At 39.0% G+C, this 27,524-nt stretch overlaps 1 protein-coding gene and 1 pseudogene across 3 annotated transcripts in view; one reads left to right on the forward strand and one right to left on the reverse strand.

Moving 5' to 3' along the window:
* Nucleotides 1-27,524, reverse strand: part of DOCK5 (dedicator of cytokinesis 5) — a 214,033-nt gene that overhangs the window by 159,995 nt on the left and 26,514 nt on the right. The window lies entirely within an intron of this gene.
* LOC309862668 (protein SET pseudogene) lies at nucleotides 9,630-11,187 on the forward strand (annotated as a pseudogene). Its single transcript has one exon. The product of its transcript is annotated as a protein SET pseudogene (transcript).

Genomic DNA, 27,524 nt, shown 5'->3' on the forward strand with positions numbered 1-27,524 from the left:
AGGTTCTTCTTGGTATGCTTTCTTACTAAATACAAACTAAACAGAACTGAGATAAAAAATGATCAGATCTAAGATTGCGTCCAGTTTACTGCATCTAATTTATGGACAGAAATCACAGCTGAGAAATAGAGAATCTGAAGATAAAAGCCACGGCTTACTGCAGAATCTAGAACCGCCCTGAAACGATAGGCAAAAATGTGAGTATTTTCTCCACACATACATGGATTAGAGACCAAACACAGTTCACTGAGAAGAAGAAATGGTCCCACCCAGGCTGTAAAACTCATCACTTTGAAAACATCAGTCTGAAAACGAGAATATAAGAGCAGCGGGTTGGGACCTGGGCTTACATCTCAGTAGGGTGTGTCCCAGGACAAGCTTCACTGGTCGCCTTCCCACCACAGATCACATCCAGGAGGGTCTGAGAACTGAACCCTGGCGCCTTCCATCTTATATCCATCACAGTCACATCTTGCTGCCAGCACAGCGAGAAGACAGAATGTGTGTGTATGTGGCCAAGAGGAGAGGGGAATGAGAAGGGCAAACAGCTGGGAAGAAGCTGAAGAAATCTGGGAAACCATTTGGTCCAATCTCCTTGTTTCATACATGAGAAACTGTAAGCCATGCACGTGTGTGTGTGTATGTGTGTAGCTGAAAAGTGACATGAAGGTGAAACCTACTTACAGTCAGGCCACTGAAGATCCTTCCCACAGCTTGGCCAGGAAAACTACCATCCCAGACTCTCACAGTCATTTAATCATCAGGCTTCAATGTCCTCATCAATAAAATGACATTTGTGAACGGGTATTTTGCCTGCCTCTTAGGGTTGTTATAAGAATAAAATGAGGGGCGTCTGGGTGGTTTAGCCCAGTAAGCCTCCAATTCTAGATTTCAGCTCAAGTCCTGATCTCAGGGTCGTAAGATCAAGCCCTGCAAGACTCCTAGGTGGCATTTGCCTTTGAGAGGCTGGCATTGAGTCCTGCATCTGGCTCCCTGCTCAGCAGGGAGCCTGCTTCTCCCTCTCCTCCTCACTTGTGCTCTCTCTCACTATCTCTGTCACTATCTGTCTCTCTCTTTCTCAAATAAATACTTTTTTTAAAAAAAGATTCTTTCCCTCTCTCTATGCCCTGCCATTGCCTGTGCACACACTCTCTAAAATAAATAGAAGAATAAAAAAATAATAAAGTGAAAAGAAATATAAAAGTGAGTAATTTTTAGTGATATCTTTAGAACCAAGGTATTTCAGCATAGAAGACACACACACAAAAAAAAATCTGGGCTAAGGTATGTGAATTGGAAATATTATTATGAATTTGGAATTATTTTCCTAAAAATATATATTTTATGTATGTTTTTCACTTCCACTGTGACTATACTGGACTAGGGAACATATCAGGGATTAAATGAACTCTCTCGTCTTGAAAAATAGGCAAAATGGGACTAATGATTTTCAGGCACCAAACAGCATGCAGTGCAGGAGAGGGATGCCCGAGAGAATGGAAACAGATGAGGCAAGTCTACAACTGCCTCTGGTTACTTCTTGAAAAGTCAGATCTCCAGTCAAAAGTAGAGGGAGGAGAAACACAAACAGCACCTGGGAGTCACCCTAAGATGGGAAACAGAGTTGAGAATTCCAGGAGGTCCAGGTGGCCAAGATACGCAGGACAAAGAATCAGAAAGGAGTGTCCCCCCGAGTCTACAGCTGCGTACTGCTCAGTCCATGCATGCAAAGAAAATACCCAAGGTCAAAGAAAAGAACCCCTAGAAAGGAACAGAAAGAGCAATTTCCACACCTCACACAGGGCTGGGAACCGTTCATGTTTTCCACAACTAGCATGGAGAAGCCTTGCGCGATGTGGCCACTACTCTGAGGGCGGGAAAAGCAGAGCCTCGGTTGTGCAACCCAGCTGGCCCATAGGTACAGGCTGTGCTGGTCCAGCCTGACCAAGATCAAATGCAAACATGGAGAGAATAGGTGTCCTCATAACTTAACTGCATCCCAGAACAAGATCCAAACTCCCAACAAAATAAGATTTACAATGTCCAATCTCCAGTTCAAGATTTAGCAGGCATGCAAAGAAGGATCCAAAATATCATCCAGGAAAAAAATGAAACAACAGAAAAAGACCTAGAAATGACAAAGATCAAGCAATAAAATTCAACTCAGGTAACTAAAGGAGTCAAATCATACAAGGTGTATTCTTTGACTACAATGGAATTGAACTAAAAATCAGTAATAGACATTTTAAAAATCCCAAAGTATTTGAAACTGAGCAACATACTGCTTACCAGCCCAAGGACCATTCAAAAATCAATGTAACCGGGACGCCTGGGTGGCTCAGTGGGTTAAGCCTCTGCCTCCGGTCTGGGTCATAATCTCAGGGTCCTGAGATCAAGCCCTGCATCGGGCTCTCAGCTCGGTGGGGAGCCTGCTTCCCCCTCTCCCTCTGCCTCTGCCTATTTGTGATCTCTCTCCCTCTGTCAAATAAATAAATAAAATATTTTTTAAAAAATCAATGTAGCCTACCACATTAAGAAGAAAAAAATATGATCATCTGTATAGATGCAGAAAGGCATTTGATAAAATTTGATATCCCTGCACGGTTTAAAAAGAAAAAACTGTCAGCAAATTAGAAATATCTTCATCTGATAAAAAAGCATACATGATACACCGACAGCTAACATCATATCAAACTGTCAAATATTAAGCGTGCTTCCCTAATACCGGAACAAGGTGAAGACATTGGACATCTGCTCTCATCATTCCTATTCCACATTTTAATGGTGGTTCTAGCTAGTATAATAAGGCAAGAAAAAGAAATAAAAAGTTTACTAATAGGAAAGGACGACATAGAAAATAACATGATCATCTACACAAAAGAGTTACCAGAACAACAAATGAGTTTAGGTGGTGTCAGGACCCAATTTTTGTCAATATACAGAAATCCTTTGTATTGTTGTATACTATAACCAGGAAACTAAAACTGGGTTATGATGTAATGTGCATTTCTTCCCACAGATTCTCAGGGAAATAGCTTGAAAACCAGTGCTCCAGAGAAACTCTTACACAAATGTACAAAGAAACAGGTACAAGAATGTGCACAGAAGCAGCATCTGTAGCAGCAAAAACTGGAACCATTCAATGTCCACTGCTAAAGGAAAATGGAGAAATTAATTATGGTATATTCAAACAGACAGTACAGCAAAGAAAATGAATGCATGCAAATCCGCACACATACCATGAATAAAATGTTGAGCAAATAAAAAAGAATCACTGGAGAAATATACACAAGATGACGCTTTTCAGAAAATTCAGAACCTTGCAAAACTAAATGATTTAGGCTTTTAAAATATGCACGTGTATATGGTAAAACATAGGGGCAAAACTGGAAATAAAACACACAAATTTCAGAATATTTTTATATCCAAGCTAGGACTGGAGTGGGGGACTATGGATATGTGGCTAATATTCAGAGAACCTTTTTTTGCAACTCATTGGATGGTGAAATACAGGAGAGTGTATTACTTTTCTTCACAAGTGATGCAACTATTCTTTTATGTATTCAGTATTTAATTCAAACAAAGAACATCAACTAGACAGACAGATCTACACCTACATATATATAGGGGGCGTATTCATAAGGACAAAAAAAAAAACCCTCTTTTTTTTTAACGATTTTATTTATTTATTTGACACAGAGAGAGAGATCACAAGTAGGCAGAGAGTCAAGCAGAGAGAAAGAGGGGGGAAGCAGGCTCCCCCTGAGCAGAGAGCCTGAAGCGGAGCTCTATCCTAGGACCCTGGGATCATGACTGAGCCACCCAGGCGCCCCCCAAAAAATAAAAAATACCTCTTTTACATAACTCATTACAGGGTAACATATACCTTCATAAATATCATTCCAGTGGTTCACAAATGTTAGCTTGCAGCAAAGTCACCTGGAGGGATTGTTAAAACACAGACTGCTGGGCCTTACATCTAGAGTTTCTGATTCAGCAGGTCAGGCTTGAGAATTTGCATTTGCACCTGTTCCCTAGGTCGCACTGAGGCTGCTGGTTCAAGCCAACACTTCAGGACCTCCCCCCTCTCTTTTTCTCACTCTCTTAAATAAATTTTAAAAATCCCTTTTTAAAAAGACCCAATTATTTGGAGTCAATTCAATGCAAAGATACGGAAAATCTTTCCATCTCGTTTCTTCCTGCAGTATGAAAAGAGGTGATTACATTATTTCTCTGATTTAATTTTAGAACAAAAGAAAAATATAAATTTTGGGTTGTATTTCACTATAATCATTTTACATTTTAAAAAATTCACCCAACTTCCACTTTCTTTTCATATACATTTGAGCATAATCAGAAGTAGAGTAGATAAGTTTTACCAACTCAACATGCCTTTCAAGTTATTGCCAGAGCATTAAAATTTTAGGCATGCATATTCATAAAAAAATATTGCTCATAAAATATAACAACCTAAGCTACCTTACAATGCAATCTAAATGTTAATAGCAAAATAACATTTTTCCAGCCAGAAAGCTAGGCTTCTTAGGTTTTTGGCATTTAAAAATAGAAATCTCTCTAAAGCTAGTTGGAAAAATGTATTTCCTGGTCTTCCACAGGTATGCAACAGGACAATCAATGACAACTACATCCCAGGACTGTTGTGGAGATTAAATAGTATTCCTACAATACTTGCATAGGAAGAACTAGCTATTACTGGCCCTACAACACTATGCTGCATAATCATGCCACTCTAACACTTTTCTAACAAGACACTCAAAAATCTTCCCATAGTTCTCTATTTTTTACTGATGCATATGATTTAAGAATTTTCAAACCTCATCCCTTCCTGAGTCGTCTTTGGTAACCCTCTTTGCTTGAACAGCCCTCTCTACTTTCTTCCATTCCACCACATCCCAGCCATAAAGTAAATTTACAAAAGCTCAACTACAAACTCACTGGGATTATCCCCACCTTTGATGGTGTTATCACTTGAGGGATTGCAATGCTCCAACTATTCCACAGTTTAGAGTTTGCTGTGTGGTTTGACCTGCCCAGGTCCCTCCTGGGTCTCTGTAAAAAGAGGAGACTCGCATCAGGCATGGCCCCATGTGCCCATAGGTTTCTTGACACCTGTCTTCTTGAAGAGGTGATAAAAGAGGCCCCAGGTATCTGTGTCTCTACTTATCTAAATTACAACAGCTTCTTCCCCTCATTGAATCTCCTCAAAAGAGATCTAAGAGTATTCAGGATAGCATCCTTTAGTCAAGCCCTGTCTGTACACCACTGTACAGTCTTTGTTTTTTTTTTCTCCTTACCCACACTAGGCTGTGATACTGTCAAAAAAGTTCCTCTGGGGCTGGGGGTTGGGTTGGGAATGTAAGTGTGGAGTGACGTGAGTGTGATTATGTGGTATGTGAAATGTGCCAAGTATAGGGGATATGGATGGCATCACTCCCTTAACAAATAGGGCTGATTCCAGGTTTTCTCTATCTTGGTAGTTCTTTGGATCTTTCAAGAAATTTCAGAAAGAATAGAGTTGGTCACCTAAGCTTACAGCTATTTTTCCCCTTTCAATTCTCTGTCATTTAATGGAAAGTTTAACAATATTTTTTGTTATAAACATTTGAATCTATTTGTCATCTTATGCTTTCTATTTCCTGTAAAATATTCTTGTTTGGTTTGTTTTGTTTATATCTTGCTCTGTGGATTCTGGTTTCCTTTTTCCCCTTCTGGTTATAAGAGAGGCTTTATTTGTAGTTGTCAAAAACTGGAAACAATCCAAATGTCCTTCAATAAGAGAATAAGTAAATAAGGTGTGGTACATCTATACACTGGAATTCTACTCAGCAATCAAAAGGAACAACCACTGACACAATATGGATGAATCCCAAATGCATTATATGAAGTGAAAGAAACTATACTCAACAGAAGACATTTACACTGTCTGATTCCATTTACACAGTATTCTGGGAAAGACTAAACTATAGAGGAGTCAGGCCAGTCAGTACTGGCTAAAGGGATGGAAGGGAGCTGACCAGAAAGGAGCACAGGAAAAAGTTGGTGGGTAATAGAAGTATTTCACATTTTTATTGGGGTGGTAGTTGCACAAATGAATTAATTTGTCAAACTTCACAGACCTATGTGGTTTTTTTAAAAAAAAAAGTGAGTTTTACTGTATGCAAATTATACCTTGCTTTTTAAAAATTTTAATTGAAAAGCACAGAAAGTTTGACTGATTCTTTTGCCATTTCAAAAAACTCTTGAATTTATCTTATCAGTATCTTTAATTAGACATTAATCAACTGATGTAAGAAAAACACTTCTATATCCTCAGATCTATACTACTTCTTAGTTTTTCTTCTCATAAATTGGCAGCTTCATTATGTAATATTATAGTTAACTGATTATTTTTTATCTGTTTTTAGAAAAAGTACTGTTCCATGCTCTTTTGCACCTATATTTAAACTAATTAGTTGCTTGTGTATAGTCTTGTCTAATTGGTTTCTGGTTCACTGCTGATTTCCTACTAACCTTTTTATAGCATTACTTCATGATTTTTGCATTGTTCAGGTTTATCTTTAGTTTGCCTAGAGTAAATTTCTACCATTGTCTGAATGCTTGTATCTATCCCTCACCCCCCAAATTCATATGTTGAAATCCTGACCCTAAAGGCAGTCCTTTGAAAGTGATTAAGTCTTGAGAGTGAAGCCCTCATGAAGAGGATTACTATCTTGTAAATGAGATCCCACAGAGCTCCCTAGCCAGTTCTACTATGGGAGAACAGGAGAAGTCTATGACCAGGAAGGCCCTCATCTGACCATGTTGGTGCCCTATCTTAAACTTCCAGCCTCCAGAACTGTGAGCAGTAAATTTCTGCTATTTATAAGCAGCGTGTGGTATTTCATTACAGCTGCCCAAATGGACTAAGACAATCAGTCCCCTAATAATTCATTTAATCTGAGCATACATGTACAACTCTTTCTTGGCTCTTCTATCTGTGAATTACTGTTGCCTTCAACTTCAACTGACTTTAGAATTCTTGCGTCAAACAACCTTTGTTCAAAAGATTAAAGTACACAAAGAAGACCCAAGTAAACAGAAACATAGCAAGTTCCTGTAAGAAAGGTAGTAATATTAGGTCTCAACAAAGATCTCAATGCTCTAAATACAAGGTATCCTAAATTAAATTCCAACTAAAACTGCAATGGAATCTTAAGGATTTTGATACAGAAATGATAATGAAATGCATCTAGAAGAATGTATGAAAAAATCAAAGATATTTTGGAAAATGAAGAATTAACAAAAAGGAAACTTGCCCCCAATACTTTTTTTAAAAAAAAGCTATAATGATGAAACTAAGGTGGTTACTTAGAATAGGTCAGCAAAATTTTTGAAATCCAGAAATAGGCACAAATATGGGAAAGTGAAAATTGGCAATTTAAGCTATTGATAGGGTAGAAATTATTTAATAAATGTTGCCAAAATAAGCACCTTCCTGGGTAGAGAAAAGATAAGTTTGATGTGCACTCATAACATATATGAAAACAAATTTTAAATGGATTAGAGACTTAATAAAATAAAAATCATAAAAGTACTAAAAGAAAAATACAGAGCAATGTATTTGTAACTCTGGAAAAAGGAAAGCCTTTCTTAGTTGAAGGCCAGGTCAGATAGCAAAAAAGACCGCAAATTTGGTCAGAAAAAAAGGCAAGCTCCCATAGAACAAAAGACCATAATGACATGAAAAATGAATCACAAACAGGGAAAAAAATTACAATATGCTGGTATGATCATATCAATAAAAGCAGGAAAAGCTTTTGATAAAATCCAGTAACCATCTGATTTATAGTAAGAAAGGTACTTTGATTTATAGTAAGAAATATGTATATTTGGTCTTCATTCTGTTTGTGACAAAGAGCACCTAAAACCTTGGAATTTCTTGGGTGATAAGAGTATTAAAAGCATCTTTCATTCAATTACTGGACTTTTTAAAAGATTTTATATATTTATTTGACAGAGAGGGAGAGATCACAAGCAGGCAGAGGGGAAACAGGCTCCCTGCTAAGCAGAGAGCCCGATGCAGGGCTCGATCTCAGGACTCCTGAGATCATGACCTGAGCTGAAGGCAGAGGCTTAACCCACTGAGTCACCCAGGCACCCCTCAATTACTGGTTGACCTTCACTTCTAACAAAGGGCTCCTGAAACCCTCACAATTTCTGGGTGATAGAAGTGCCATTTGTTCCAGTGAGGCAACTCTGGATGGGCCCCTGGATAAGGGCTGGTCACTGGAAAGACACGTCATGATTAGAAGCTTGGCATTTTCAGTCCCAAACCCCCCATTGTCTTGAGAAGCGAGAAGGGCTAAAAATGGAATTAATCACAGATCAAGGCCGCTGGGTAAGTCCTCCATAAAACTCCCAAAGAACTGAGTTTAGAGAGCTTCCAGGTTGGTGAACATGTGAACACAACCCTCCCTACATACCTTGCTTTATGCATCTCTTCCGCCTAGCTGTACCTGAGTTACATCACTTTATAATAAATAGGTAATGCAATAAGTAACATGTTTCACTGATTTCCATGAGCCACTCTAACAAGTTAAACCCAAAGAAGAGGTCACAAGAACTTCTGATTTATATCCAGTCAGTCAGAAGGACAGGTAACAGCCCGGACTTGCGACGGGCATTCTAAGTTGGAGGGGGTCACTGGAATCTCAGATCTGTAGCAGGACCATAAGAAACACAAGTAATAGCTTGAAACTGGTCCCTGAAAGTTTGGGGGGGAAGTTTTATAGGGCTGAGCCCTTAACCTGTAGAATCTGACTCCATCTCCAGGAAGACAGTATCAGACTGAGTTGAATTGTAGGACACCCAACTGGTACCCAAAGCACTGGTTGCTGTTTCCCTACATACAGACACATACACATTCACATTGGAATTGGCACCAGAATCAACTGATCATTCATGACAATACTCTCAGTCATCTAAGAATAGAGGGGATTTCCTCAATGTGTTAAGAAATAGCTACAAAAACCCTAAGTTAGCATCATACTTAATGGTAGGAAACAAGAAGCTTCCCCATTAAGATCAAGAACAAGTCAAGGATGTTCCTTCTCACCACTTCTTTTCAACATTAGACTGGAAGTCCTACATAATGTAGTAAGATAAGGACATTAAATGGTATATAAATTGGGAAGAAAGAAATAAAACTATCCTTGTAAATGATATTTGCAGACATGCTCATCTCCACAGAAAGTATTAAAGAATCTTTAAAAAAAAATGAGATTAATATAAAAAATTCAATCACTTTCCTATATACCAGGAACCAACAAATGGAGCTTGAAATTTAAAACAATATCATTTACATTAGCACCCCAAAAATGAAATATTAAGTATAAATCTAATAAATTATGGACAAGATTTATATAAGGAAAACCAAAAAGCTCTGACAAATGGAATAGAAGAACTAAATAAATGGAAAGATATTCCATGTTCATGGAAACTCAGTATTATCAAGTTGTCAGTTCAACTTGATTCATCTATAGTCAATGCAATCCCAATCAAAATCCCAGCAAGTGAATCAGAGCTTCCAGACGTGCCTCTCTCCAGGTTTCCTGGAGTTTCCTTGCAGCATGGCCCCCAAACGCCAGTCTTCGCTCCCGTCTCAAATGAAGAAACCGAGACAGCCCCCTGCCCCCAAGCTAGGGCAGACGTCAACATCCCAGCACTTGCATAGAGGAGAAAAAGAACAGCAAGAAGCAATTGAACATATTGATGAAGTACAAAATGAAATAGACAGACTTAATGAACAAGCCAGTGAGGAGATTTTGAAAGTAGAACAGAAATATAACAAACTCCGCCAACCATTTTTTCAGAAGAGGTCGGAACTGATCGCCAAAATCCCCAATTTTGGGGTAACAACATTTGTCAACCATCCACAAGTGTCTGCACTGCTTGGGGAGGAGGATGAAGAGGCGCTGCATTATTTGACAAGAGTTGAAGTGACAGAATTTGAAGATATTAAATCAGGTTACAGAATAGATTTTTATTTTGATGAAAACCCTTACTTCGAAAATAAAGTTCTCTCCAAAGAATTTCATCTGAATGAGAGTGGTGATCCATCTTCAAAGTCCACTGAAATCAAATGGAAATCTGGAAAGGATTTGACGAAACGTTCAAGTCAAACACAGAATAAAGCCAGCAGGAAGAGACAGCATGAGGAACCAGAGAGCTTCTTCACCTGGTTTACTGACCATTCTGATGCAGGTGCAGATGAGTTAGGAGAAGTCATCAAAGATGATATTTGGCCAAATCCATTACAGTACTACTTGGTTCCCGATATGGATGACGAAGAAGGGGAAGGAGAAGAGGATGATGATGATGAAGAAGAAGAAGAAGGATTGGAAGATATTGATGAAGAAGGAGATGAGGATGAAGGTGAAGAAGATGAAGATGATGATGAGGGGGAGGAAGGAGAGGAGGATGAAGGGGGAGATGACTAATGGAACACTGATGGATTCCAACCTTCCTTTTTTAATTTTCTTCAGTCCCTGGGAGCAAGTTGCTGTCTTTTTTTTTTTTCCTTTTTCTTTTTCTTTTCTCCTCTTGTGCTCATTCGCCCTGTTTTTTGAAGTCTCCTTTTTCTCTCCCTTTATACCATGGTTCTCAGCTTATTTTGGGGGGAAATACCTTGAGCAGAATACAGTGGGAAAAGAATCTCTACCCCTTTTTGTTCCAAATTCATTTTTGTCCCTTCCTGTCTCAACAAAAAAACTTTATGGAATCAACACCACCGTGCTCTGTGGGAAAAAAGAAAAACCTTCTGCTCCCTTAGCTCTGCTGGAAGCTGGAGGGTGCTAGGCCCCTGTGTAGTAGTGCATAGAATTCTAGCATTTTTCCTCCTTTCTCTGTATATTGGGCTCAGAGATTACACTGTGTCTCTATGTGAATATGGACAGTTAGCATTTACCAACATGTACCTGTCTACTTTCTCTTGTTTAAAAAAAAGAAAAAAAAACTTAAAAAAATGGGGTTATAGAAGGTCAGCAAAGGGTGGGTTTGAGATGTTTGGGTGGGTTAAGTGGGCATTTTGACAACATGGCTTCTCCTTTGGCATGTTTAATTGTGATGTTTAACGGACATCCTTGCAGTTTAAGATGACACTTTTAAAATAAAACTCTCTCCTAATGATGACTTGAGCCCTGCCACTCGATGGGAGAATCAGCAGAACTTGTAGGATCTTATTTGGAATTGACATTCTCTATTGTAATTTTGTTCCTGTTTATTTTTATTCTATTTTTTTTTTTTATTTTTTATTTAATTTTATTTATTTATTTGACAGAGAGAAATCACAAGTAGATGGAGAGGCAGGCAGAGAGAGAGAGAGGGAAGCAGGCTCCCTGCTGAGCAGAGAGCCCGATGCGGGACTCGATCCCAGGACCCTGAGATCATGACCTGAGCCGAAGGCAGCGGCTTAACCCACTGAGCCACCCAGGCGCCCTGTTCCTGTTTATTTTTAAAATTTTCTTTTTGTTTCACTGGAAAGGAAAGATGATGCTCAGTTTTAAACGTTAAAAGTGTACAAGTTGCTTTGTTACAATAAAACTAAATGTGTACACAAAAAAAAAAAAAAAAAAAAAAATCCCAGCAAGTTATTTTGTGTATATTGACAAACTGATTCTACAGATTATATAGAGAGGCAAAAGGCCCAGAATAGCCAAAATAATACTGAAGGAGAAGAACACAGTTGGAAAACTTATACTAGCCAGCTTCAAGACTTACTATAAAGCTACAGTCATCAAGACAGTGCAGTACTAACAAAATAATACATTGATGGAGAGAACAGAATAAAGCCCAGAAACAGACACACACAAATATATCTTGGTCAAAATACATCTTTATCTCTGACAAAGGAGCAAAGATAGTCTTTTTAACAAACAGTGCTAGAACTAGACAACCACATGCACAAAAAAAAAAAAAAAAAAAAAAAGAATTAAAAGAAGAATTTAGACACAGACCTCATACTCTTCACAAAATTAACTCAAAATGTATCTTAGACCTCAGTGCAAAATGCAAAACTATATAACACCCAGAGGGTAACACAGGAAGAAATCTAGATGACCATAGGTCTGTTCATAACTTTTCACATATAACACAAAATGCACAATCCATGGAAGAAAAACTGATAAGCTGTACTTCATTAAAATTAAAACTTCTACTCTGCACAAGACACTCTCAAGAGAATGAGAAGGTAAGTCACAAACTGGGAGAATCTATGGGCAAAAGACACAATTGACAAAAAGACTTATATCTCAAATATACAAAGAACCCAAAACTCAACAATAAGAAAAATAAACAACTCAATTAAAAAAGGGGTCAAAAACTTTCACAGACATCTCACCAAAAACAGATACTCATATGTAATTGACAAATGAGCATATAAAAAGATACTCATCATATGTCATTCAGGAACTGCAAACTAGAACAACAATGAGATGCCACCATAGACCTATTAGAATAACCAGAATCCAACCATGACAGCACCAAATGTTGGTGAGAATGTAGAACAGGAACTTTCTTCCATAGGAACCTGATGGGAATGCAAAATGGTACAGCCAGTTTGGAAGAGAGATTAGCAATCTGTTTAAAAATAAAAAATACTTTTATCCTATGATCTAGCAATCGCACTCTTTGGTAGTTATTCAAATGAATTGAAAACTTATGTCCACACAAAAACATATACAGGGATGTTTACAGAAACTTTACTCGTAATTGCCCAAACTTGGAAACAACCAAAATGTCCCTCAGTAGGTGAATGGATGAATAAACTGGAACATTCAAACAACAGAATATTATTCAGTGCTAAACAGAAATGAGCTATCAATCTACGGAAAGCCATGGAGGGGGCTCAAATGCATATTGCTAAGTGAAAGAAGCCAATCTGAAAAAGCTACTTACTGTATGATTCCAACTACAAGGCTATGAAAAGAGCAGTCATTGTCAGGTGTTGGAGGGTGGGGGTGGAGGTAGAAGTTGTGGAGAGGTTAATAGGTGGAGCACAGAGTATTTTTAGGTCTTTTTTTTTTTTTTTTACGATTTTAGAAATGAAACTATTTGGCATGACACCATAATGACAGATACATGTCATACATTTGTCCAAGCCCGTAGACTATAAAAAAACAAGAATGAACCCTACTCTTAGCTGTGGACTTGGGGCAATTGTGATGTGTCAATGTAAGTTCATCAACTGTAACAAATGTACCATCATGCTGGGGGATGTTGATAATCTGGGAGTATATGCAAGTGTGGACAAGGGATATATGAAAAATCTCTGTACCTTCCTTTCAATTTTGCTGTGAAGCTAAAAATGTTCTTTTATAAGGGGTCTTTTAAAAAATTACAACATACATGGCAATGACAGAAAGATGTATGCCATAAAATTTTACCAATCATGGTGAAAAATGAAGATTTTTACTCAAGAGAAAAATAAGCAAAGAACATGGGCCAAATATAAAAGAAATACAAATGTCCAATAAATGCATAATATCTCCAACAAAAATAGTAAAATGAAAAAAAGTAGCAATCCATTTTTTTCCCCATCAGATTAGGAAATATTTTTTTTTTTTTTTTTAGATTTTATTTATTTATCAGAGAGAGGGGGGGAAAGAGCAAGCACAGGCAGACAGAATGGCAGGCAGAGGCAGAGGGAGAAGCAGGCTCCCTGCTGAGCAAGGAGCCCGATGTGGGACTCGATCCCAGGACGCTGGGATCATGACCTGAGCCGAAGGCAGCTGCCCAACCAACTGAGCCACCCAGGCGTCCCCAGATTAGGAAATATTTTAAAATAGGGCAATTCTCAAGGTTGGAAGAGTGTGGGAGACAGATACTCTCAAACACTGCAAAGTAAGAATACCAAAGAGACATTTTTTGGGATATGTCCCATTTCCATTTAAGAAACATGCAGTACATTTAAACAGACCTTTTTATTGAAGTAAAACAGACACACAATCACAGATATACAGTTTGATTAATTATTAAGAAATAAACCTGTGGGGGCGCTTGGGTGGCTCAGTGGGTTAAGCCTCGGCCTTCAGCTTGGGTCATGATCTCAGGGTTCTGGGGTCGAGCCCCATGTCGTGCTCTCTGCTCAGCAGGGAGCCTGCTTCCCCCTCTCCCTCTGCCTGCCTCTCTGCCTACTTGTGATCTCTCTCTCTCCGTCAAATAAACAAATAAAATCTTAAAAAAAAGAAAGAAAGAAAGAAATGAACCTGTGTACATAACACCATCTAGGTGAAGAAATGGAACATTAGGAGTGAGTACTCCAGAAGCTCTCTTCATGACCCTTCCCAATTTCCTTCTCAAATATAACCACTCTCCTGAAACTATAGGTTCCCCTGGTCTGTGGTTAAACAGTACACAGTATCTGAATCATATACTATATATATGCAATTCATTCATGTACTTGCTTTTACTAGTAGTTTGCTTTATTTAATGCTATTCAATGCTACATAGTATTCCATTTTGTGAATCTATGATTTATTCATCCATGGTGGATGGACATGTGGGTTGTTGCCAATCTGGGACCCTTCAGCTACATGCTTCCATAAAATAAACACCCTCACACATGTCTTTCAGTATGCATATGTACTCAGTTCTACAGGACATTTACACAGGACTGAAAATGCTGAATCACATGGTATCTGTATATTCAATTTTAGTAAATATCACCAAACAGCTTTAATAGTTGTCATATCAAATTACACACCCAACCAAACAGTAAGAATTCCATGTAGCTCCAAAGCTAGCCAACATTTGGTTTTAGGAAAAATCAATGATCAAATCATCTTCAACATATGGATCAAATCATCCATATGTTGAAGCTTAAAAAAAAAAAAATAGCAAATTAAATCCAAAGGAAGAAGGAATAATAGAAAGAAGAGCAGAAATTAAATAAAACCAAAAATATGCATTCAATTCAAAGGACCAACAAAATCAGAAGTTGTTAGATATTAAAAACTAGTGTCAACAAATTTGAAAACCTAGATGAAATACAGAAATTCTTTTGAAAAATACAACTTAACAAAACTGACAGAAGAGTTAGAAAATCTGAGCAGTGCTATTAAAGAAACTGAATCATTAATACTTTTCCCCAAACAAAACTCAAAGCACATGGCTTCCCTGGTAAGTTCTATGTAACCAATAAGGAAAAATATCACCAATTGTAGAGAGAGAAAAAGAATTCACAACTCTTTTTATGCATGAACATTAGAAATGTACATAAATTCTGACACAGCACTTATAGGAGTTTATGATGTATTTAAGTGCATGAAGAAAAATGTACAGGAGTAATCACTATGGGACTGTTCATTGTTAATGACTAAATTCTGTCCCCTCCCCAAATTTATATGTTTAAGTCCTAATTCCCAGAACCTCGAAATTTAACCACATTTGGAGATACGCCTTTACAGAAGTGGTCAAGTTAAAATGAGGTCCTTAGAGTGAGCCCTAAACCATTATGACTAGGATCCTTACAAGAAGAGAAAATATGGACAAACATGCATAGAGGGGAGATAAAGTAAAGACACAGAGAAGCCTGGGTGGCTGAGCCAACTGGGCGGCTGCCTTCGGCTCGGGTCATGATCCCTGAGTCCTGGGATCAGCCCTGCATCAGGCTTCCTACTCATCAGGGAGCCTGCTTCTCCATCTGCCTGCTGCTCCCTCTGCTTGTGCTTGCTCGCTCTAACAAATGAATAAGTAAATCTCTAAAAAAGAAAAGACGAGACACAGGGAGAAGCAGGCCATGTACAAGCTAAAGCCTAAAACATAGCCTTCCCTCACAGTCCTCCAAAGGAACCAATGTTGCCGACACCTTGATCTCAAACTTCTAGGCTCCAGAACTGTGAGACAATACATTTCTGCTGTTTAAACCACCCAGTCTTTGGTACTTTGCTATGACCACCCTAGTAAATTAATACATTCATAAAAGTGAAAGGGCAAGAAGTAATACATCATTTGAGGTTTTTTTTAAATTTATTTTTAAGTAATCTCTATATATAACATGGGACTCAAACTCACAACCCTGATCAAGAGTCATACAGTCTACCAACTGAGCCAACCAGGCACCCCAATCAATATATCTACCAGAAAAAAATTGTTCCAATAAATTAGAGTACATCCATACTGTGCAATACCACAGAGTATATATGAAAAGTGAAGTATGAATATGCATGCGTATTGAACTAGAGTTTTTTTTATTAAGGTTTTATTTATTTATTTGAGAGACAGAGAGAGAGCGTGCGCGCGCACATGTGCTTGAGCAGGGAGAGGGACAGAGAGAGAGGGAGAAGCAGATTCCCTGCTGAGCAGGGAGCAGGACTCAGGCCTCGATCCCAGGACCCAGGTGCCCTGTACTAGAGTTGTTAATAAAATGCCCATAATTTTTCCTTACAAGATTATACTGTTATACCTACCTATCTGTGATGTCCCATTTTTGTAAATAAGTCAATGTGTGTTTCAAAAGCAGAGAAAATGTCTGCAAGTTCACGCAATAAACTGTTAACGTGTTCAAGAGATAAGAGATGGCATTTATCTAGTGCTTTATGGTTTGGTTGAAAATGATGAGCACTGGGGGCGCCTGGGTGGCTCAGTGGGTTAAAGCCTCTGCCTTCGGCTCAGGTCATGATCTCAGGGTCCTGGGATGGAGTCCCACATCAGGCTCTCTGCTTCACAGGGAGCCTGCTTCTCCCTCTCTCTCTGCCTGCCTCTCTGCCTGCTTGTGATCTCTGTCAAATGAATAAAAAAAAGAAAGAAAATGATGAGCATATATAGTTTTCTTAATCATAAAGAACAACTGGAAGTCTACAAGCACATACAACCTACACCAGATTATATGTAATAAACAGATCAGAATCACAATGGACTTCAAGAAAACTGAATAAAATGGTTTAAAAGTTTATAAGAATAAAAAGATATCTGAGAACAGATAACTTTTTGAAAAGCGATTTTTCTTTCGACCCATTAAAACTATCTATAAAGTTTCTATATACTCAAAGCAGTTCAGCACTGACATAAAAATGAAAAATAAGGGGCGCCTGGGTGGCTCAGTGGGTTAAAGCCTCTGCCTTCGGCTCAGGTCATGATCCCAGGGTCCTGGGATCGAGCCCCGCATCGGGCTCTCTGCTCAGCGGGGAGCCTGCTTCCTCCTCTCTCTCTCTGCCTGCCTCTCTGCCTATTTATGATTTCTGTCTGTCAAAAAATAAAAATCTTTTAAAAAAAAAAAAAAGAAAGAAAAAGAAAAAAAAAAGAAAAATAAATCCATGGCATCAAATAGTCTAGAAAAATATGCAAATACATATGATAACATCATTTTAGTGAGAAAAAATGATCTAATAAATGGTGCTGGCTATTCACCTGAAGGAAAACAAAATTTGACTCCCTATCCTATCCCATATACAAATAGAGGTAAGGAGCTGGTACACTTAGAAAACATACTCAACTTTACATCTACAAGTCTGAAAAATAATAGCAAACTTATCCAGCAGGAGACTACAGAATCTGGTACTAAGAGAGGGGTCAGCAGGTTCACATCTCATAAAGTACCGGTATGAACATGAACCACTATACATTTTTTGGAAAATAACCTGACAATATTCTTGACCTAGCAATTAGTTTTGGAAACCAGCAGAAATAAAAGCATTAGCATGTAAAAAAAATACAAATAGAGGTGTTTATTGCAGCACTGTTTGTAGTGGTAACCAAACTGGAAATAACCAGAAGGTTTAGAAAAAGGAAACATTAAATAAATCATCAGATACATACCCTATGAATAATGAGTCATTTTTGAAAGACATGTGAATCACATTTATATTCAATGACCTGGACATTTGCCCATGATATGCTGTTAATGGATTTAAAAGGAAGAAAAAAAGCAATCTGTTGAGTAATATTTGCAATATGATCCCCCTATATATTTTTTTAAATAAACAGGAAGCAAAAATTGGCCTATATACACATCTGGCTTATACGAACACTGAGATGGGTGTTGATGACACAGCTAACTTCTTATTTTACTTTTCAAAAAAATGTTTAACTATGGTAAAACACATATAACATTAAATTTACCACTTTAATTATTTTCAGTGTACAGTTTAGTAGCATTAAATACCTTCACACTGCTATGCAACCAACCCCCAGAATTTTTTCATCTTGCAAAACCGAAACTCTTTACTCATTAAACAGTAACTCCCCGTTTCCCCTTACCTGCTAGCACCTGGTAACTACCACTGTACTTTCTGTTTCTATGATTTTTTTAAAAGATTTATTTATTTATTTGAGAGAGAGAGAGGGAGGAAGGGAGCGATACCATGAGTGGGAGGGGCAGAATGGAGGGAAAAAGAATCCCAAGCAGACTCTGTGCTGAGCGTGAAGCCCCATGCAGGGCTCGATCCCATGAACCGGAGATCACAACCACAGCCAAAACCAAGAGTAAGGTGCTCAACTGACTGCACCACCCAGGTGCCTCTCTGTTTCTATGAATTTAACTACTACCTCATATAGAAAAGGAACCCCACAGCATTTGTCTTTTTGTGACCAACTTACTTCGTTCAGTATAATGTCCTTAACTTTATCTATGTTGTAGTATATGTCAGAATTTCAGTCTTTTTTAAATGCTGAATAATATTCTTCGTATGTATATACCACAATTTTATCTGCTAATCCATCGATGGAAACCTGGGTTCCTTTCACCTTTTGGCTACTGTGCACAATGCTGATATGAACACAAACATACCCTTTTCTCCTAGAAACCCTTATTTTTTTAAAGATTTATTTGAGAGAGAGACAGAAAAAGTACATGGGGGCAGGGGAACAGAGGGCGAGAGAAAATTTCAAGCAGACTTGTGCTGAGCAGGGAGCCCCAAGTAGGGTTTGATCTCATAACCCTGAGATCATGACCAAGCTGACAACAGGAACTGGATGTTTAACTGACTGAACCACCCAGGTGCCCCTGGAGACACTGCTTTTAGTTCTCTGTGGTCTTACCCAAAAGTGGAATTGCTGGATCCTATGGGTAATTCTCTTTTTAATTTTAGAGGAACGACGATACTGTTTTTCATACTGGCTGCACCATTTTACATTCCCACAAAAAGATATAAGGGTTCTAATTGTTCCATATGCCTGCCAATATTATTATTTTGGTTTTTTTAATAGTAGCAATCTTAATGGGTATAAGGTGATACATCAGTTTGTTTTGATTTGCATCTCTCTAATGATCTTTTCATGGGCTTACTGGCCATTTGTATACATTTCTGGAGAAATATCTATTCAAATCCTTTGTGTATTTTTAAATTGAATTATTTGGGTTTTTTTTCACTGTTAATTTGTAGGACTATCTGAGAAGGGTCCCAGGGATCCCGTGTGGGGGTGGAGGCAATGAAGTCAGTAACTTTTTCTTTATTCGTCTCTGTATTATTTAGTTTGTTATGAAACACACAGATGCCTTTCAGATTATTTTTATATTTAATGAATTATAGGAAAGAAAGATGAATCTGTGTCCCATTGCCAAAAGGGGCCTCATGCCAACCCCTGCAAGTTCTTGCCCATCTAACTGTTTTAAACTAGTTTCCCTCTCCTAGTGAAGAAAGATTTTTTTTTTTAAAGATTTTATTTATTTATTTGATAGAGAGAGATCACAAGTAGATGGAGAGGCAGGCAGAGAGAGAGAGAGAGAGAAGCAGGCTCCCTGCCAAGCAGAGCCCCCGATGCGGGACTTGATCCCAGGACCCCGAGATCATGACCTGAGCTGAAGGCAGTGGCTTAACCCACTGAGCCACCCAGGTGCCCTAGTGAAGAAAGATTTATTCTCAGTTCATTTCTACCTTTTCCAACTGCATGGGAATGAGATTCACAGTGACTCACTTGTTCTTTTACTTATGGATATAAAAAATGCCAATAATATTTATCATGGGGTAAAAAAGATACATTTGTTAATATAGAGATATTATTAAAAAAAGAACTCGAGAATATGATATAAATGGAGAAAGCTTTAAAATGCTTAAGATAAAATTGCCTCATTCATTCATACAACATATCAAGTACAACTTGGTCTTGTTCTAGTTGCTGCAGACAGAGCAGGAAACAAAACAGAAAAAGTCAGAAAGCGATAAGTGCTATAAAAAGTAATGCTGGGTAAGCAAGGGTGGGGTAATACTCAGATAGGATAATCAGAGAAACTAAACTTTCTCTTATGATGAGTCTCAGCTGTAACAGGCCACAAATGTCCACGCGTCACCCATGAGGTACAGCGTTTCCCTACTTAACAGAAATTGGATTCTGTTTAAAGATTATGAAATATCTAAATAATCACCTTCCAAAACAGCCCCAAATCCATCTTGATATAGATGTGTGTATTTATAAGATTTTCTAAAAAGACAACTCTTGTCATGGAAGGAATATTGGTGCCTCTCCCCAAATTCATATACTGAAGCCCTGGTTCTCAACGTGATGGTGTTCAGAGAGGGGGTTTTGAGAGGCAATCGGGTCTAGATGAGGTCATGGTGATGGGCTGCCGTGATGGGATTCTTACTCTTACAAGAAGAGAAGAACCAGACCTCTCCACTCCTCCCTTAACCACGTAAGGACACAAAAGGTAGCCAACTACAAGCCTGGAAGATGGTCCTCACCGGAACCCAACCATGCTGGTACCCTGACCTCAGACCTTCCAACTTCCAGAACTGTGACAAACAAATGACTATTGTTTCATCAACCCAGTCTAGGGTGTTTTGTTAGAACACTCCAAGCAGACCAAGACATTACTTCTCTTGACAACAGCTATCCAATCTTACCACTCATTCTCATTTCACTTTTTATGTTTCATTAAGTACTTCAAGTAGTCACTTTTTTTTTTTTTTTTTTTGGATCATAAGACCTTTCAGCACATGTACGCTGTTTAGAGGATGACACAGCTTGCATATTTCCCAAATCTCGACCCATGGGTAAACCACCAGTCCCCCACAAGGATGGAAGAATCAGCTGCTCAGTTCCAGAGCTTTCAACAGAAATGCTCAGAAATGACCACAGCAAAGGGCCCAGAGCAGGAGTCTGGGTGGGCTACACTCTCAGATGGTGAGAGGAAATCAGGGGACAAGGTCACACAGCATATTGTTTGCTAGGCAGGTAGCTGTCACTGACACCAAGGCTGGAAGACATTTTTTGGCAAATTTCCTCAAACACTCCAACCCTCCTACTGATGAGAAGTCTGCTTATAGTAAAGAAATACTGATGTCCCAAGGCCTTTATGAAAATTCTTTAGCTGACTGTGCTCTGTGCTTTCTAGTAAGAAGTGAGAGCATTCTGGGTTTCACCAGGAGCCTCTGCTGAAAGGTAGGAACAGGTGGAACAACAAGAGATGAGATAGAAAGGCATGAATTCTCATGATCTCTGCCTCAGTGTGGTAAGGCAACAATAATTAAGATTCCTGGTCTTCATCCTATCTGATTAGTGGGGGGAAAAAAACAAATTTACAGAGATCTTCTTACTTACTCTCGGGGAAGTTCTGTGAAACAGCTAGGGTTTGGGCATATCATTCTTTTAATTGTATTTGAGAAAATAAAGGAGCGTCTGAGTCAGGGGGAGATTCAGGCCCCCTGTCTCCTAAGAGCTATCATATCCATCCATCCAGAGTGAACATGATATGACCCACCGAATTGTATTTCCTTTTGTTTTAAAGATGGTGCTTGGGAACTATTCATAAGTGATAAGGCAGAGGTCCTCAGGGGTATGGTCTGCCTTTCCGATCCCCTTTGAAATAATATCAGGATTATTAAAAGAAAGAAAAATCTACAACCACCCTAGAAACCAAACTAAAGCACTAGCCCCATGCCGGGGCTTTTGAGAGTCGTCCTACACTGCAATGTGGACTCGAGTAGCATGAAGAAGACACGATCTCCCACTCATAATTGCTCCCTGAAAGAAAACAGTGGCCCCGCAAACAGCAAAGATCTTAACAAAAGCCAGCACTCCTTGCTAACATAGAGGGATGAGGGCATTTCTTCACTCCCAAATGGCCTGGAGATAAGTTCAGAGAAACAGGAGCAAAGGGGATGGCAAGCTGATAGCATCCCCATATCTCTGCAGCCAGTGGGTCTGGAGAGGAATCCCAGCTCCACCAACTACTAGTTACCAAACTTCCCTAAACCTCCATTTTGTCCTCTACCGAAATGCCTAGTAATTGCGACTTTTGCACAGGATTGCTGTGAGGATTAAAAGAAATGGGAATGTAAAATGCTTAGAACAGTCCTGGCAAGTGTTCACCTAGAGATGACGATGGTGATGGTGACGGTGATGGATATGATCATGATGGTGACGGATACTGATGATGATGATAATGGTGGTGATATGATGGAGACGGTGAATGATGGCAATGACGAGGGTGACGGTGATCATGGTGATGATGACAACGATTAGTGGTGGAACTGGGATTTAAGATTTGGCAAAATACAGCTAAAGCTTTTGAAAAGCTTCACTTACTTTATTGTCTTCTTCCCATTTGATCCAGTAATTTCACATATTAGAAATACAGAGAAATAGACAAGAGAATTTAAACACAAAATTTAGTTGTGTTTGGAAAAATAGCAAACTAAATACCTAAATACAGTGTACATTTTGAAAAATAATGTGTAGAAATAATGCAATATAGATAGATTGACCATGATTATAGAGAGACTGGAGAAGCAGGTTGTCCAGTGGGGAAGTGTGAGAAGCTGGATAAATGAATGACATCCCAGCCCCCATATGCTTCAGGATGGCAACCCTTCTCTACCCAACAGGAGACAGGAAGTTTATCCTCTGTAAAAATTGAATGACAGGGACATCAGGCAAGGGAGAGGGGGTGGAGTGAGGCAGACCAAGAGGGTTACATATAAAGTTGTGCTGATGATGACCCCAGACCTCTTCTCCTAATAATGTCCAAAACCAAAATCTTTTCTGGGAAAATATGAACTGCCCTGTCCAAAGAAATATCTGTAGATGAAGGCACGTGAAGGTCTTAAAGGAAAGGAAAGGACAAGAGGAGGGAGGGAGAGAAAGAAAAAAAAAAAAGGAGAGAAAAAAAAAAAAGAGAAAAAGAAAAAGGAAAGGAAAAAGAAGAAGAAAGGAGAGAAAGAAAAGGAAAGAGCCAGTTCAGAGTTTCTCATCTGTATATACAGATAATCGGTCAAGAATCAGTAAACATTTAGGGAAGCATCTCCAAAATGAAAAGTCCTGCCCTGAAAAGAAAAGAGACAAAAATAAGAGAGAGCAGAAGAAAAGAAAAAGAATCTAGCAGAAAGAAACATAGTGCAACTATCAGAAGTAAAGCCTTATGACACAAAGAAATGGAAAGACATTCCATGTTCATGGACTGGAAGAACAAATAATTGTTAAAATGTCTATACTACATGGGGTGCCCGGTGGCTCAGTGGGTTAAGTGTCTGCCTCCGGCTCAGGTCATGACCCTATATACTCCCAGGACTGAGTCCCACTTGGAATTCCCTACTCAGTGCAGAGTCGGCTTCTCTCTCTACTCCTCACTCTACTCTTGTGCTAGTTCTCTAACAAAAAAGTAAAATCTTTTCAAAAAATGTCTATAATACCCAAAGCAATCTACAGATTTAATGCAATCCCTATCAAAATACCAACACCATTTTTTACAAAACTAGAATAAACAATCTTAAAATTTATATGGAACCACAAACATCCTAGCTACCCAAAGCAATTTTAAAAAAGAAAAGCCAAAACTGGAGGGATCACAATTTCTGATTTCAAGCCATATTACAAAACTATAGCAATCTAAGGCAGCATGGTACTGGGACAAAAACAGACACACAGATCAGTGGAACAGAGTAGAAAACCCGAAAATAAACTCACAATTATTTGGTCAATTAGTTCTTGACAAGGCAGGAAAAAATATCCAATGGGAAAAAGTCTCTTCAACAAATGATACTGGGGAAACTGGACAGCAACACGCAGAAAAATGAAACTGGACCAGTTTCTTACACCATAACACAAATAAAAACTCAAAATGAATTAAAGACCTAAATGTGAGACCTGAAACCATAAAAATCATAGAACAGAGCACAATCATAACTCTGACATTGGTCACAACATTTTTCTAGATATGTCTCCTGAGGCAAGAGAAATAAAAGCAAAAATAATTTACTGAGACTAAGTCACAATAAAAAGCTTCTACACAGGGTGCCTGGGTGGCTCAGTGGATTAAAGCCTCTGCCTTTGGCTCAGGTCATGATCTCGGGGTCCTGGGATCGAGTCCCGCATCGGGCTTTCTGCTCAGCGGGGAGCCTGCTTCCCCCTCTCTGCCTGCCTCTCTGCCTACTTGTGCTCTCTGTCTGTCAAATAAAGTAAAATCTTTAAAGAAAAAAAAAAAGTTCTACATAGTGAAGGAAACAATTAACAAAACTAAAAGTCAACCTATAGAAGGGGAGAAGATACTTGCAAACGACACATCCACTTAATAATCAGTATCTAAAATACTTATGTAACTCAACACCCAAAACTTACATAAAAACCTATATAACTCAACAGCCAAAAAACAAATAATCCAATTATAAATGGGCAGAAGACATGAACAGACATTTCTCTAAAAGAGACAACCAGATGGCCAAGAGACACAAGAAGAAAAGACGCTTAACAGCACTCATCATCAGGGGAATGAATGCAAATTAAAACCACAACGAAATACCACCTCACACCTGTCAGAATGGCTAAAATCAAAAACACAAAAAACAAGTGTTGGTAAGGTAAGGATGTGGAGAAAGGGGAACCCTCTTGCACACTTGATGGGAATGCAAACTGGTGTAGCCACTCTGGAAAACAGTATGGAGTTTTCTCAAAAAGTTAAGAATAAAACTACACTATAATCCAGTAAGCCCGATCTCCTGGGCATTTACCCCTGAAATACAAACAACACTAATACAAAGGGTTACATGCACCCTATGTTTATAGCAGCATTATTTACAACAGCCAAATTATGGAAGCAGTCCATGTGTTCACTGATAGATGAATGGATAAAGAAAATGTGGTATATATATAAATGTGGTGTGTATATATAATTTTTCAGCCATAAAAAAGAATGAAATTCTGCCATTTGCAATGACATGCCTGGAACTAGAGTATAATGCAAAGTAAAATAAGAAAGACAATTACCATGATTTCACTCATAAATTGAATTTTTTGTTTTTTTAAGAGAAAGAGAGTATGAGCAGAGGAAAGTGACAGGCAGGAGAGGCAGAGAGAGAATTCCAAGCAAGCAGAACACCCAGTGTGTAGTCTGATGCGGGGCTTGATCCACAATCCTGAGATCACAACTGAGCTGAAATCAAGAGCTGGACAACTAATCGAGTGAGCCACCTAGGTGCCCCACTCATTAGTGGAATTTAAGAAACAAACAAACAAAGCAAAAGAAAGAGAGAGAGAGAGAAACAAAGAAACAGACTCTTAACTACAGAAAAAAGACTGACAGTTACCAGAGGGGAGGTGAGTGGGGTGACGGGTGAAATAGGAAATGGGGATTAAGGAGGGCACTTGTGATGGGCACCAGCTGTGGTATGGAGGTGCTGAATCACTATACTGTACACCTGAAGCTAATATAACACTGTATGTTAACTATATTGGAATTAAAACAAATTTTAAGTAAAATTTCGTATCTCCAAAAAAAGTAAAGTCTCAGGAGCTACAGTGGCCTGTGAGATTGAAATTCCAGTTTGAGAGGTATTACTAACACCCTACACCAAAATTTCCTATTTGATGAAACGAGAGGTATTGAAAGGGATTTCAGAAGAAATCACTTACTCACCATATGATTCAATGTTAAATTAATGCCATGTACTGGACCATCTAAAATTATCTTATTGCTCTTTGAAATCACAGACATGGCTCCCTTCTCACAAGTGATGGCCTGGGCAGTAACATTCCCTCATAGCCAACCTTGAGCCATTGTCGTCCACCAACATGTCCCACCCAAGAGCTCAAGCTTGATTTCTGCATTCAGGGTAACTGGGATAAAAGTACCAGATTGACATGCCTGACATCTAGCATACTCAACGTCCCTATCAGTTGACATTGAAAGAAGAACCCAAAACTCTCAAACAAGCTAATTCCACTGATCAGGACAAGTCCCACAAGTTTTCAGAAAGCAGTTGGTGATTCAAACACCCCATTTCAATTGCTTCTTTTTAAAAAGATGCCCGTTATTTAGGTGTCCAAAGATAATCAATATAATTACTCATTTAAACAGAAAATAGTTGTTTTTTTTTTAAGATTTTATTTATTTATTTGAAAGACAGAGATCACAAGTAGGCAGAGAGAGAGAGAGAGAGAGAGAGAGGGAAGCAGGCTTCCTGCGGAGCAGGGAGCCCGATGCGGGGCTTGATCCCAGGACCCTGAGATCATGACCCGAGCCGAAGGCAGCAGCCCAAACCACTAAGCCACCCAGGCGCCCCGAAAATAGTTCTTTTTTTAATATTTTATTTATTTATTTGACAGAGAGAGAGATGTCAAGCAGGCAGAGAGGCAGGCAGAGAGAGAGGAGGAAGCAGGCTCCCTGCTGAGCAGAAAGCCTGATGCAGGGCTCGATCCCAGGACCCTGAGATCATGACCTGAGCCGAAGGCAGCGGCTTAACCTACTGAGCCACCCAGGCGCCCCTAAACACAAAATAGTTCTTAAATCCCCTCCCAATTATCACATGAATACTGTGTGTGAGTGTGTGTAGTATAGTGTTTCCAGAGTTTGAAAAGATTAAGAAATCCTAAGATTTGTTATTTCTAATTAATATAGAGATCACATAAACTTTTACTCTATCCAAGTTGGGGGAAGCGCTACCAAAGTTAACAGTGGTCACTTTCTATTAGTAAATTCTTCAATAATAAAATGACACTGCTTTGGGGGCGCCTGGGTGGCTCAGTGGGTTAAGCCGCTGCCTTCGGCTCAGGTCATGATCTCAGGGTCCTGGGATCAAGTCCCGCATCGGGCTCTCTGCTCAGCAGGGAGCCTGCTTCCTTCTCTCTCTCTCTCTCTCTCTCTCTGCCTGCCTCTCAGTGTACTTGTAATTTCTCTCTGTCAAATAAATAAATAAAATCTTTAAAAAAAAAAAAATGACACTGCTTTGATAGATGGTCTTTTTTAAGGTCTTGGGGGCCCAGAAGCACGGAGAAACAATTCCTGCCCTCTGATAAGAAAGTTCCGTACCTCTCTCTCGGGTGTCTGTCAATCCAAGACACACACAGAAAAACCTCCCCACCCCCACCTCACACAAATTGACTGTTTTGTTCAAAGGTGCTCTATTCCCACAGAATATGCTGACTGCCATGTCACTCTAGCTGGTGCATGGTTTAAAGCTGAAATCAAACTGGTCACCCAATTCCCCCTATGCTTTTGAAACAGACACAAAGAGCCAGCTGAACCATTGTTAGGGCACTCCCAGGTCTGAAGAACCATATCCCAGAAGTGGAGAGAATGACTCCATCAGAGACACAGA

The sequence above is a fragment of the Mustela nivalis genome, assembly GCF_964662115.1.
Source record: "Mustela nivalis genome assembly, chromosome: 4".
NCBI lineage: Eukaryota > Metazoa > Chordata > Mammalia > Carnivora > Mustelidae > Mustela > Mustela nivalis.